We start from the raw sequence: 15,637 nt of genomic DNA on the forward strand, positions 1-15,637 counted from the left end.
TGGATTACTTCTTAAACTCAATAATGACAGCATCAAGAGCCAATATCACTTTCTCCTGATCCCCACTGAATTTGCTATTTTGCTAATCTTCATGGCAGTGGAAGTGTCATCTGCAATTTCTTCATTTGTATTATTGGCAACATTTTGAATTAGCCTGGCACCAATGTTTTTATATTTATTCTTCAAGTCAATTGATTTTGCAACAGTCAAGCCATCTTTTGTTATGCTGGGATTTCCCAACTCTGTTCAATGACTAGTTTGCCTCTTTGTCCTTATTTTAACAGCAATAGCATCAATGAAAAGATCTACACCTTAAAGCATTAACACGGGCTTCTGCTCCAAATTTGACATGTTTAAAATAACCATACATCAAGTGAGGGCCCAGTGCCCTAGAATCTGGTCTTTTGAAAGACTATGGGCAACGAGAGTATTTTCGTCCCCACCTGGCCTTGCTTCTCCCTGGCCAGTGTCATGCCTTCAAAGTGGCAGCTTCCTTTTCCCTGCAGCCAGGTACAAGACGTCCAGAAGGCTGAAGCAGTGCTAAGCTGGTCTTTTTGATCTCACATTTGGCAATGGGCACAGGAAGGATATTTGCCCTGATTGTTAGTAAGTTCCCATCCTCTTGAATAAAAAGAGGAAAGGATCTCCAAGAGTGGAGACTGCTTAGAAATAGATCAGTGAATCTAAATCAAAGGAGAATAAATTTCAAGTTGAAATGGACTTTAAAGCTTACCTTGTCCAACACCTAACACCACCCATTTTACAAATACAGAAATCAAGACTGAGAAGGGAAAGGATTTACCCAAGACCACAAAGGTAGTACGAGGCAGAGCCAGACCTTGAGTCTTCCTCTCTTAGAGTACATTTAAATCCAGTTCTTTGAATTTTCTTTAATACAGATGGTCACATACCTTTTCCCAGAACATCTGAAGGAGAGACTGGATTATATGTCATATTATTAAGATTTCCTAACTTCCTATTAATAAAAGTAGAAATGACTGTAAAAATGACATATTGTATGTCTAAGTAAAGAAGTCTATTGTAATGTGGTTCTTCAATTATGTCTGACATGATTCTGTAGACCACAAAATCCATGGGGTTTTTCTTAGCAAAGGTAACTGGAGTGGTTTGCCATTTCCTTCTCCAGTGGATTAAGGTGGACAGAAGCAAGTGGTTGAGGCTGTGATGTTGGGATTTGGGGTGAGGAAAGAACAAGAAGGAACATATAAATAATTCAGATTTATTTATTTATATCTGTAAACTATCTAAAACTATCTTATTAAGCTAAACAGTAAATTCCCCAATAGTCAAGCCTCACACCAGGAGTCCAATCAAATGGGCCAGGATCTTCAGTTGGTTAGTCTATCTTCAGTCTTCTTGATTCAAAGCTGCCAGCAGCCAGATCCAAAAGATTTCTTTTTTTCTATTGGTCTCAGGAGAAAGCCTTTTCCAAGCCTCAAACTCAGGTCCTTCCAGGAGAGCTCTGATAAGTCCATTGGGCATAGAATCTTTCCCAGATCTCTAGCGTCAGGCTCCCATGTGACCCTTAGTCATATGCTCCTGTCAATCACTCACTCTGAAGTTTGCACCTCTCAGTTTTTGCAAACCATTCATCCTTTATCACATTCAAAATCGTGTTGGAAACACTATTTTTGCATTTGTGCACAATCTAAAATATTTACCAATTACCTAAACTAAGAAATCTACCCAAAATAACAAACAACCTATACTCAAATGTCTAACTAATACTAACATATTCTATGGAATTTTAACAAGGAAAAAGGAAAAGGAATTAAATAATGAAGAAGCACAAATGTCAAAGAGAAGCAAAATCAAAACAGCAAATAACATCAAACAAAAGATGAACTTAACTTCCATGCAAACATCAAAGTCAAAATACTCTTATCAGCTAATATAGAAAAATGTACTACTATTACAGTACATTAACAGTAACATATACAGTACATTATTTCAGTACATTAGAGAAAATTTTTTGAAAATTACAACAAATGCATCATTGGATAAATTTTACAATGAAAATCAAACCAAAAATTAAACTCACTTATGTAAATATATGTAACAATAAATATTAGTGATTGATATATATATAATTTACACATATATAGTACATACATATAATATATACATGTATGCTATACATGTGCACACATATGCACTTAGATACACTTCATATTTACACATATTTTACATATATACATACACTATAATACAATTTACTTATAATCCTATTATATACCTTATTTACATATATTTACATATTTATTTACAATTTTGTTTGATATGTGATGCCATATGTTGTATGATGCAGTGCAAGTCAGTATCTCCTTTTCTTATCTTATTTTACTTAATCCTACCTAACTAATCTCTATCTCTAAAATACTTCTGCCTCACTAGATTTCTATACCCAAACTCAATCTAAGCATGGACTTACATTTTGTTAGTAAATACCATATCTATAGCTAATCATAACACTGTTAGCCCTAACTTTACATTGTTTCACTCATTTAAGTAGTGATTCAATGTAACCTAATCATGTTTATATTTTATGTTTATTTTATTATATTGTTACTTTTGCTATGACATATTTTTTGCTATTTTAATGTCAGTGTTACTGTTATGTAAGACTTATGTTACTGTTATATGCAAGATACTTACCCCTACTTCAGATCTTTCTCTTCTCACCTCCTCTTTGAATATTCTTCTGCAATTCCATAGTAGTAAATATATTTGTGTTTGTATGTGAATAAATGCTGTTATTTTTTACTATAATACAATACCCCAAAGTATAAATTCATTAGTTCAGTTATCCTGTAATCCTCTTCATTGAAAATTTCACAAAGTTTTTTAAATTTATAAATGTTCAGTCTTTTAACAATGTCCATTAATCCCTGAATTCTCCTCTCCATCTGCATTGTCTTCTTCTATTATACTCTTTCACAGGAATGGTCCTTTCCTTACTGATGTTTTTAACTGCAGACTCAATTTGACTGATGATTCTATCTTTCTACAATCTCTTCTTCATTTTCAATGATTTGTTCATTTTCATTATTTATACCATGTGCTAATTTTATATGTGAACAATGATACCAGGAATCTCTACCCAAAACTTTCACTGAAGATGGAGAAACTAGCACAATAGTGTAAGGTAACTTTCTTGTGTTACTAATGTTTTAGCAAAATTTTTTACATATACCATATCTCCTGGTTCATAATTATGAAGAGAATGATCCAAAGGACTGGTTTGCATTAATACTCCCATATCATGTAATTCTTTTAGTCTTTGTTCTAAAGCACTTAAGTAAGAAGCAAGTTGACAATCTACTACTAAGAGAGGTTTATAGACTGTCTTACAAGTTTTTGCTTGTAGTGGAGCATGTCCAAAGAGCATTTCATAGGATGATATATGTAAATCTGCTCTTTGTCTCCTACATAGGTAAAACAAAACTATGAGAAGAATTTCTGGCCATTTGAGATGAGTTTCAGCACAGAGCTTTCCCACCATAGTCTTTATTTCATTATTTACATGCTCCACTTGCCCTGAACTTTGTGGATAATAAGGCATATGATATTTTGGTATTATTCCTAGATTTTCATAGACTCTTTTCAGGATGTCATGAGTAAAATGGGATCCTTTATCAGAGTCTATTGTTAATGGTACTCCAAATCTAGGTATAATTTCCTTAATTTTCACCACAAAGCTAGCTGTATTTGTATTTGATGGAAAAGCTTCAGGCCATTGGTTAATCTGTCAACAATTACCAAACAAAACTTGTATCTTCCAGCTTTTAGCATGCTGTTGTAATCAATCTGCAGACTGGACTGGATTGCAAATGGACAAAATGCTAAAGGTCTACAACCTAAACCTTTCTGTCTGAATGATCCTTGATTGAATTTTTGGCAAACAGAATAGCTTGAGCAGATTTTATTTGCTACAGTACTTATTCCAGGAGCAACCCATTTTCTCTTTATGGTGTCAATTACAGCTTGAGTACCAAAATGACCTTTTGTGTGAATGGCTTGACACAAATAAGTATACAGGTCTTTTGGTAACAGTGGCTTTCCTGTATCTGTTAACCATATACCATGTTCTTTTCTTGCTCCAAACTTCTCTTTACATTTTTATATTTCTGAGTCTACATAAGCTTTTTCTAGATCATCAGATTCTATAATTGATAAGTTCATAATATACACTGGGGCATTTCTGGCAGCAAATTTTGAAGTTATATCAGCTCTATGATTTCCTTTAGCAATTGAATCTCTTCTATTAGTATAACTTCTATAATGGAATACTGCTAGCTGTTTAGGCTTCTGGATAGTATCCAACAACTCAGATATTTTTTCTGCATGAGCAATTGGTTTTCCTGATGCAGTAATAAAACCTTGTTGTTTCCAAATTTTTCCTGTAGCATGACAAACAGAAAAACATAATGTGAGTCTCTGTAAATGTTTGCACTTTTACCAGCAGCCAGAAGAAATGCTTGCTTTAAAGCCATCAACTCTTCACTTTGAGCACTAAGGTTACTAGTGTAGTAGAGGCATGGAGAGGATTTGTAAACCAAGATGCAAGGCTGGAGACCTAGCTGTCAATCAAGAGAAGATCCCAACAGAATGTTCCTAGGAACGGCAGTTGGGGTTTTCTGGACACACTGAGGGGAAGAAGCAGGATCAAAAAAGGCTTTGGAATTTGTGTTTGGCTTCGGGCAGTTGAAGGTGATCAAGGGAGAAACTTTGGGACTTTGGTTTCTCTTTGAGAATTGAGCTGGCTAGGAGGAGGATCTAATTTTCTCTCTAAAAGTGGAAGCTGGCTGAAGGACCCTTGGGGGACTTGGCTTGGCTTTTGGGGCTTTGCTCTCTTTGAGGTTTTACTGACAGAGTGGGAGGAAAGCCAGGCTGAAGAAGAGACTTTTCTTAGTGAAGAAAAAAAAAGATTCAAACTGTAGTCCTCCATTTCTCTAATTGTCTTAGAGTCACATTTTGTGACTGGACTACTTCCTCAAACCCTCCTAAAATTCCCCTTGTAGTTAGGGACATCCTCATCTCTCTTACCTCGGCTTCCCATCCTGTTATTCCAATAAACCCCCCGACTTGAAAATGAAAAGAAAATAATATCTTTATAGTTCTCTCAGAGGGGAGGGAAGAAGCCAAAGGCTTCAAGAAGAATTAGGAGGTGGGGGAGGCAAGGGAGGAGAGGGTTGGAGAAGGGGGGAGGATGTTTAGAAAGATATACTGATCCATTAGCCATCGGTAGGGATCGTAAGCAAACCCCAGAGTAAAACCCAGAGCAATTCCATTGTAGGCAGTTCCCCTGTGTACCAGTATCCCTGTGTGGCATCCCTCAGCATTTCTCATTCCTAGCTCCATTACAAGTAAGCAGCCTCAGGTTCCCTTAGGAGTCCTCTCTAGTCACAAGCCAGAGGACAGCAGTCATTGCAGAAGAAACAGTTTCCCATCAGTTTACCTTTATTTCTCTATTTCATGAGTAATAGTTTCCCTCAGTTTATATTCTCTATTTCAACAAGTAACAGTTTCTTCAGTTTACTTATTCTATTTAACTAGGTAATGATTCATACCACTTTGTCTCAAATTCTGTGACAACTGCAGCACCTGTACATCTAATTCCATTACACAAATATGAAGAACCATCTTTGAATAAAACCAAATCTTGATTTTCGATCAGAGTATCTTTTAAATCCATCCATGGCATATCCACTAGATCTACTACTTCTAAACATTCATGTAATGGTTCACTGTTCTTTGGAAAATCAGGAAGAAGTGTAACTGGGTTTAATACACTACACCTTTTTAATGTAATGCTTTCACTACCTAGAAGTATAATTTCAAACTTAGATATTCATTGGTCTGAATATGCTTGAGTATGAAATTTCCTCATTTGTGCTTCTATTTGATGTGAACAAAATACTGTCAATGTACATCCCAAAACTAAGTCTGATGACTTCTGAACTAACACAGCTGTAGCAGCTACACCCCTCAAACAAGAAACTGTACCTGCAGCAATTGGATCTAGCTGACAACTATAGTATCCAGTTGGATGCTAACTTTGTCCTAAAGTCTATGTCAGTACACCAGATGCAATTCCTTTCATCTCATTCACAAATAATTGAAAAGGTTTAGTATAGTCTGGGATTCCAAGAGCTGGTGCAGATAAAATCGCTTCCTTAAGCTTACTTAAGGCTTGCAGATGTTCGGGTTTGAGTTTCAGAGGTTCTGGTTCTGTATTCCTGGTTAGATCTGTTAAACATTAAGTAATTTCACTATACCCAGGTATCCATTGTCTACAAAAACCAGTTGTTCCAAAAACAGCTTTGAGTTGCTTCTTAGTCTTAGGTGCACTCAATTTCTGGATATCAGCTATTCTTTTCTTAGTGATACTTCTGGAACCCTCTGACAACACAAAACAAAGATATTCAATGTGAGGCAAAACCCACTGAAGTTTTGCTTTAGAGATTTTATGTCCACGTTTATATAATTCAATCAAAATAATCTTGCTATCTCTTAAACATACTTTAGCAGATGGAGATGCTAGGTGGATATCATCCATAAAATATACTATTATACCTTCCTTGAATGTTATTGTTTTAAGGTCTCTGTTCAAAATTTGAGAGAATTGGCTCAGGCTATCACAGAAACTTTGAGGAAGACAAGTAAAAGTCCATTAGGCTCTGTCCCATGTGAAAGCAAAGATCTTTTGAGAATCCTCATAAATTGGTATCGAGAAAAACGCTGAACATAAATCTACCACGGTGAAATATCTTGCTTGAATTGGAATAGATGAGATTATAGCAGCTAGACTTGGTACTATAGGATGAGTCTTTATTACATGATCATTACAGTTCTCAAATCCAGTATGAATCTATAGACAATTCTGCCATCTTGATCGAGCTTTTGCTTTTTATTGGCATTATGGGAGTGTTGTAGTCTGAGAAACATGGTATTATGATCCCTTGTTGAATTAGGGACTCAATAATAGGTCTTATTCCAACTATAGCTTCTTTACTCAAAGGGTATTGAGGAACACATGGAACTTGTCCTACCTTGGTTCTCACTATTACTGGAGTTGCTGATTTCAATAGGCCTACATCTGTGGAAGACTTTGCCCATAAATTTTCTGGTATGTCCTCAGGAATAGGATAGATGGAATTCAACTCATTCTCTGCACTGACTGAATCTAAGAACAGCAATGGAAAAGCTTTCAGAGATTCTTCTGGGAGTTGTAATGATATATCCCCAGGGTCAGTACATTGAATCATTGCTCGTAATTTACAAAGCAAGTCCCTCCTGAGAAGGTTCATTGGACATTCAGGCATACAAAGAAATCCATGCTCCACAGTTAATGGACCTAGAGTTATCATTTTAGGTTGTAATTTTGCTACTCTTTCTGGTTTTTCAGTAGCTCCAATCACTTCCATAGTACCAAAAGCTTTACAATCTTTAGGAAGTTGTTGCAAAACTGATTTACTGGCTCCAGTAAATCCACCAAAAGTCATATATCTAATTCCCTATAGTTATAGAAACATAGGGTTCAGTACTATTTGGAGGTTGGAAGGTTTCAAGAATTGGTATAAGCACAGTAACATCAGTACAAAGCTCAGTCATTCCCTGTCCATCCAAGTCTAAATCTGCTTGAATTACATGACTTTCCCAGGATTTTGTATCATCAGTTTTTATATTACTCTCATTGATCCTTAAATTCTCCATCTCAGTATCTTTGTTCTCATTTACAATTTCATTATTATTATTTAGTTTATATTCTTCATTAATTCCTCTTATTCTACATTCATTAGTATTTTTCTATTAAATTTATATTACAATGTTCTTTGTACAATTATTTACACCGATTATATCCTCCTTTGATTCAATTAATTCATTTGTATCACAATGTATTTTATTTTTCATTTTATTTGGTCAATTTCAAATATTATTCCTTGGTTACAGAAATCATACTCTATTCCTCCTTTCCCTTCCCCCATGCTTCCCATTGCTGATACGCAATTCCATATGTCCTTGATCAGAACCTATTTCCATGCTGTTGATGTTTGCACTAGGATGTTCCTTTAGTGTCTTTATCTCCAATCATATCCCTCTCAACTCATGTAATCAAGCAGTAGTTTTCTTCTGTGTTTCTACTCCCACAGTTTCCCCTCTGAATGTGGATAGTGGTTTTTCTCGTAGATTCATCCAAGTTGTTCAGGATCAATGCATTGCCACTAATGGAGAAGTCCATTACATTCGATTGTACCACAGTGTATCAGTTGCTGTGTACAATGTTCTCCTGGTTCTGCTCCTCTCACTCTTTATCAATTCCTGGAGGTTCTTCCAGTTCACATGGAATTCCTCCACTTTATTATTCCTTTGAGCACAATAGTATTCCATCACCAACATATACCACAATTTGTTCAGCCATTCCCCAATTGAAGGGCATCCCCTCATTTTCCAATTTTTGTCACCACAAAAAGCACAGCTATGATGTATTTTCTCATGTATTTTATTTTCATTACTTCCAATTTCATTTATCCTCAACTCATTTTCATTTATACTACACTCATTTCTTGATTCATTTTCATATCTCTTAGTGGAAACCTTCATAAGGCACTTGAACTTTTACTCTGGTCACCCTTTACTACTTAGCTGTATTTAGTTCTAGCTCCTGCATTTACCCAAGACTGAAGAGTACTAAGATCCAGGGCTTGTTGTCCCTGGCAACAGGCATTGTGACATTGATTTGCATACCTATTTTGATTATTATTATAATTATTATTATTACTACTCCAGTTCTTGTAGTTATTAAACCCATTATTCCTATTTAATTGTCTTCTAACTTGATTTCTGAATCTGCAGTCCTTGTATAAATGTCCAATGACTAGGACCTGATCTCCTCTCATTAGGCTTATAATTATTATTATACCTTGGCTGCACAGATCTCAAAGCAAGCACAGCCTTTATTTCTTTAATTTCAGTGTCTTTAGCTTTCACTTCAGCTTCCTTTAATTTCCTTTTCAAGTCCTCAACAATGGAATCCCTCTCATCAATTTTATCCTCTAGGTCATTTGTCAAATATGTGGCTTTTCTCCTTAATTCATCAAGTTCTAATTCTTCCCAATTGTGGTAATTTGTTTTAAAAAATTGTCTATCTTTGGAACTGCATTCTTTAAAAAGACCCATTTGATGTGTGCAATTGTGTTTTCTTCCAGTGAATCCATCCCTAACAGCGTTTCAGTTGCCTCGGTTATCCTTTCTAGGAAAACTGCAGGAGCTTCAGAGATCTTCTGCTTCATAGCCTCAAATTCTGACCATGTATTGGTCCTTTTAATATATCTCCCCATTACCTCTAGGATTGCATCTCTTGCATCAACCAACATATCATAAACCCCATCATCTGTAGTATCCAGCTTTAAGTCCTCCGGCCAAGACTGTAATAAAGGATCTGTTCTTGTTTCCTCTACAAACTTGTTCCTCTCTCTTTGTCAAGACCTCTTTCATTAATAGGGAAATCAGGATCTTATAAGTCAATTGCCCTATGCATTTCTTTAATTATTTTATTTGGCTCATCATTGAAATTTTGGGTCCTCCTTTTGATGGATTCAAAGTCCCCTGGGGAAAATCTCTTATGCATCTTAACCTTATGTACCTCATTTGCCTAACCACTGGCATATTTCTTAATGGACTTAAATTTACTATTTCTGCTGCTTCTTCCTGTTCTAGCCTATTTAGTTTTTTTCCCTTTATTGTGTAATTTTTTGTTGTCATGTGCACAGCCTTGGTTCATATTCATGTTGTTTATAAATTGCTCCAGGATATCCATTTGATGTTTCATATGTATAATCATCAGCTTTAAGTAAGAATCCCTTTCTAAACCAAGCTAGCAGATCTTTAAGATGAGTTACACAGAGGCACACAGAGGCATGAGGCTTGTATACAATACACCCACAGATTACAGCAAGGGGTACATATGCTATAATATCACACAGTTTTAGGTCCATCAGTGGCTTCATACAATCCATGTCAAAACCATAGTGGCAGTAGCTAGAGAAGGATACAAACACAAAATAGGGAATATACATAACATAGTGAAATAACATCATTATCATATTATTAAACATGTTTGCTGACATGTCAGTTTCCATAGTTAAATTATTATAGAAAACAGTATTATCACAATGTAATTTATACATACAATAAAGAAATAAACACATTTTTAAAAACCAGTTGTTTTTTTTTTAAGATGGCCACTCCAAGATGGCTGCTGGGGGTTTGTGGTGCAACCTCACTAACTCCCTTGAGCAAGCCAAGTCCTTAGAATTCTATGTGGCTGACCCCCTAAGCTCCTAGCCACCTAAAGATAGAGTAGAATATTGACACAAAACTTCTCTCTTTATACTTAAAAAATACTAATACAGTCTTTGATCTCATTAACATACAGACCTAGCTGACTCTGCCAAAACTTTTATGTTGGGATTTTGGGTGAGGAAAGAATAACAAGGGACATATAAATAATTCAGATTTATTGGTTGGGAAGGGGAGGAAAGAACAGGTGTTTAGAAGGAAATTATACTAATTATCTTAACAATCTAATATCTGTAAACTATCTAAAACTATCTTATTAAGCTAAACAGTAAATTCCCCTATAGTCAAGCCTCACACCAGGAGTCCAATCAAATGGGTCAGGATCTTCAGTTGGTTAGTCTATCTTCAGTCTTCTTGATTCAAAGCTGCCAGCAATCAGATGCAAAAGATTTCTTTTCTTCTGTTGGTCTTAGGAGAAAGCCTTTTCCAAGCCTCAAACTCAGTTCCTTCCAGGAGAGCTCTGATGAAGTCCATTGGGCATAGAATCTTTCCCAGATCTCTAGCGTCAGGCTCCCATGTGACCCTTAGTCACATGCTCCTGTCAATCACTCACTCTGATGTTTGCACCTCTCAGATTTTGCAAACAATTCATCCTTTATCACAAGGCCAAAGTTGAACTCTGGTGTTCTTGACCTTGGGTCTAGTACTCTATCCACTGAGCCATCCAGCTGCCTCATACTGCTGATTAAATTATTCCAGAGTCAGAGCTTAATGAGTACATACAAGAAAATCTTGATAAAGCAAATGTTAGTTCTATTCTCAACCCCAGCATTAAAAAAGAATGTGTTCTATAATTTACAAGAATTAGAAGTTAAATCAGTTCAACATTCTAATTATATAGAGCAAGAAATACTCATCAGGCAGAGTATCACAGAATCTTAGAGCTCTAAGAGGCCAGCCTAGCCAGGAAAAAAAAAAAAAGAGTCCCTTCAGACCACACCCTGTGAGTGATCATCTAATCTTGCTTGAAGACCTCCAGTAAGGGAGAACTCACTGTTTCTTGAGCCAGTCATTACATTTAAAATTTGTTTGTAATGATTATGGTATTTTCCTTTACAGTAAGCCTAAAGTTGCATTTTCACAGCTTCTGCCCTCTGAAGCCAAAATCTTTCTTCCACACATCACCCATTTAATATATGAAAACTATTATATCCTCTTTAAATCTTCTCTAGGCTAAATACCTTAGTTGTCTTCAATGATTCTTTTTTTTTAACTCAACTTCTGTCTTAGAATCAATATTGTTTATTGGTTCCAAGGCAGAAGAGTGGCAATGGGGGTTAAGTGACTTGCCCTGGGTCACATAGCTATGAAGTATCTGAGGCCAGATTTCAACCCAAGACCTCCTATCTCTGGGTCTGGTTCTCAATATACTGAGCCACCTACCTGTCCCTAAATCCAGTGATTCTACTGTAGCATGACCTGGGGATATTTGTCATCCTGGCTGCCCACCTCTGGGCACTGTCCAACTTACCAACATCCTTCTAAAATTTGGGTCCCAGAAGTGAACAGCTACATATTGTCTTTGATGTTATAGTTCTCTCAGTATAACATAGGAGTTCATTAGGCTTCTTGGCATCGCACTGTTGACTCATATCAAGGTTGTGACCCACTAAAGCCTTGAGATCTTTTTTAGATGATCGACTATCTACATACCTTCCCTATCTTGTACTTATGAAGTTGACGTTTGAAAACAAGAAGACAAAATGTATCCCTTCTCAATACCATTTTATTAAATTTGACTTAATTAATGCTTGTGTCTATCAAGATCTTTTCTAATAGACTTTTTGCTTTTACATTACTTTTATTCCAAAAAGCCCTCCTTCTTCTCCCGCCCAGTTTACTATCCACTGAAACAAACAAAAAAAAATTTTAAGAGAAAAATGAAACAAAATATTTTAGCTAAACCAACCTGAATACGAAAAAAGTCTGATAGCATAGGCAAAATTGAACACCAAATTCATTCATCCACATCTGCAAAGAAGGGAGAGGTACATTTTCTTAACTCATTTCCAAGACCAAGTTTCTTGGTCATTAGAATTATACAATGTTTATTTTCTTTTTTTGTTTTTTTTCTTTTCTATTCATTGTGCATATTGGGTTTTTTTTTTTTTTGTGGTTTTGCTTCCTGTACTCTGCACCAATTCATATAGTCTTCCTATGCTTCTCTGAATGTTAATATTCATTATTTATTAATGTGCAGTAATATTCCATTATAAACGCCACAATTTAATTAGCCATTTCCCAATCATTGGGCTTATAATTTGTTTCTATTTCTTTGCCAGCAGAAAAAATGTTGCTATGAATATATACGGCACTTTTCTGCCTTTGATCTCCTTGGAATATATATCAGCAAGGGCATCTCTGGTTTAGAGCATAATTCCATAGTTCCATGAATTATTGTGCTTTTCTTACTGCAACCTCAGCAAGAATGACTAATTCCATCTTTTGTCATGTTTGGCAATTTTCTAAGCATGAGTTGAATATTCAGAATTATTTTTTCTCTTATTAATGATTTGTAGCAATTCTCTAAAGATATTTTTGAATTCTGATTCCTACTCATTAACAATCCCTCTCAAGAATAGTTAGCTGCTTACATTGTGGACTTTCAGTGATGCCAGGAAAGATGCACAACTCTTGAATTTTATCCTTGCTCCCTCTCTCCTCCAAACCTCCTCTACAGGCTCACTAATAGCTGTCAAAATGGCTAACAATTAAAGAAAAATCTTGGGAAGAGGCGTTTGTTAAGTGCAGCAACTTGTGCTAGGTACTAGGTATCATATGGCTCATTACCTTCTAATAGAAGGTCTAATATATGTGACAAGGAAGGTAACAAGTCACCTATTAAGAATACAATTTTTGTTGGTCCTGACTCTCAAATTCATCATAGGCCCTCCCTAGGAATGTTTAAGATTCATGGTCCTGACCACTGACTGAAACCAAATGTCACACATTTAAATAGAAGAGTATTCACATGAAAATCCAAATATTTTCCCAGATTCTTCCCACATTAAAGGAGGGGGCTCCAGTGAGAGCAAGTGAAAAAAAAACCGCATAGATATAGATGGACATGAGTAAGCTATGCTCATGGGACCATGAGGAGACAGACCTGATTAGAGACTGTGTTAAGAACTACTAGGAAATAACTCTAGATTGAAATTATGTGGCTAGATGGGAAAAGGGGGGAGGTGTAATCTTGAAGGTTTGCAGAGTTTAGATTTGCTATTCAAGGGAACTATTGATTACAAATCTCTATCTTGAGTTTTGTCCTGAGCTCCAATCCCTTATGAGTTTTTGCCTGCTAGGGGCAGTTAAAAATGCAGCAATAGAAGAGTCCTCTAAAGAAGAAAGTTAAAGGGAAGAGGCTTAAAACCAGGGACTGACCTTCAGGAAATGTTCATAGTCGTTAGGGTAGGAAGAAGAAAAAGAGACAACAAAGGAAGCAGAGAATAAAGTCTAGATTACATCAACTAAGTCCTTTGCTTTATTATAGCTGAAGCAACTGAAGCCCAAGTTAAATTAGGCCTTCCTTGCTAAGAAGACATCATTATTTGTCAATGGAAAACCCAGAATTAGAACCCCAGTCTTCCAATTCCAGTGCCTCCCCATTATCCTGAACTAAAGTAATTGGAAGGAAGGAAAGAAATAATTGGATGGAAGGAGGGAAAAAGGAAACAGGCATCTATTAAAGCCTACTATGTGCCAGGCAAATTCTAAGCACTTTAATTGCATAATCTCATTTAATCAGAATAGAGTAGAACAGTAGTGACAGACTGGAAAAGAAATGGGACCACATAAGCCATACATAAAAATCCCTGAAGGCTACATATTTCCTTAGTTTTCAAATATATTATTAACTAAGTTTTATTGTATTTTATAGTTAATTGTCTTGCTCAGAGAAATTGAGTGATAACTCAAGTTTAGAGATTTTTTAAGTTACTCATGACCTTTTCATTTTTTCCTTTGAATAAAAGATGATTTTTTCATCCTCTTTATCCCAGATTTACCACTTGAAATTCACTTTGAATATTCCCTCTAAAACATTACACTTCTTCCCCAGGGAAAAAAAAGAAAGGAAAAAGAAATTTCATTATTCAAATTTGGTAAGTTTCAAGTGATTTGAGTTTTTCATTGGCTATAATGAATGTATTCATACATGTCCACAGGCAAAATGCACCCATAATTATAGTATTATGCGTGAGTACATATCTACAATAAACAAGGGCATATATCTCTCCAAGTAAAATCCATGTTTCATTTCCCAAACTCTGTCTATGCCTGGTAGCTCCAGGAGGGAGGCTACTGGTGCATTGGAGTATTGATAATAATTGCCTTATTGTTTTATAATGGTTAAGTGTCTTTCTTTGTCTTATGTTTTCTATTATAAAACCAATGCCAGCTGCAAAAAAAAAAAATACCTTGGAATAATATGTCCTTAGTACATCATAATGAATAGTTCCAGCTCTGTGAATTTGTTTTGTTTTTTTATTCAGTGATCTGGTAGTGGTTCTATTAATATGCCTCCCTTGCTCCATACACCCAGAAGTTCTATTACAATATAGAATCACAAAATGACCTCCATTTTTGCCCCAAATAATTCCAACAATTGATTCCTGATCACATATCCTGGTTAATTATCTAATATTTTGAAATCTTCTGTCTTCATTTACTAAAGAGCAATTACTTATTATATAGGAACCCATTTCAAAATTGACAGAAACTAAATGCAATATTCTTGCTAAGCTAGTATCACAGCAAAATCCTGCTTTACTTGAGGCTGGAGGATAGGTATAATTATGAGAACCAAAGTGAACAGATGTGATTTGCAAAGCATTTGAAAGATATCACTTAATTTTTCCTTTCCTTTCAAGTTTCAAGAGTTGAAGTTTTTAAGTTTCAGAATCTTTGGTAGGAAAGAAGGAAGGAAAGAAGGAAGGAAGGAAGGAAGGAAGGAAGGAAGGAAGGAAGGAAGGAAGGAAGGAAGGAAGGAAGGAAGGAAGGAAGGAAGGAAGGAAGGAAGGAAGGAAGGAAGGAAGGAAGGAAGGAAGGAAGGAAGGAAGGAAGGAAGGAAGGAAGGAAGGAAGGAAGGAAGGATGGATCCTGGGATTGTAACAAGTGCTACATCTGTTACTATTTGAGTTTTTGAGTTTGACTCACTGGTGTAGGACATGCACCAGAAGCTAACAACTCTGCATTATGCAGTCCAAAGAAGGCAAAAGAGTCAGAGATAAAGAAGAAAGGGAGCTGAGAGGCAATT

At 35.9% G+C, this 15,637-nt stretch overlaps 1 protein-coding gene and 1 pseudogene across 2 annotated transcripts in view; one reads left to right on the forward strand and one right to left on the reverse strand.

The window, feature by feature from the left end:
* Positions 1-11,060, reverse strand: part of LOC107651713 (60 kDa heat shock protein, mitochondrial-like) — a 46,397-nt pseudogene extending 35,337 nt beyond the window's left edge.
* Positions 1-15,637, forward strand: part of TPPP (tubulin polymerization promoting protein) — a 141,372-nt gene that overhangs the window by 95,925 nt on the left and 29,810 nt on the right. The gene's annotated exons all lie outside the window — the stretch shown is intronic.

The sequence above is a fragment of the Monodelphis domestica genome, chromosome 3 (genome assembly GCF_027887165.1).
Source record: "Monodelphis domestica isolate mMonDom1 chromosome 3, mMonDom1.pri, whole genome shotgun sequence".
Lineage (NCBI taxonomy): Eukaryota > Metazoa > Chordata > Mammalia > Didelphimorphia > Didelphidae > Monodelphis > Monodelphis domestica.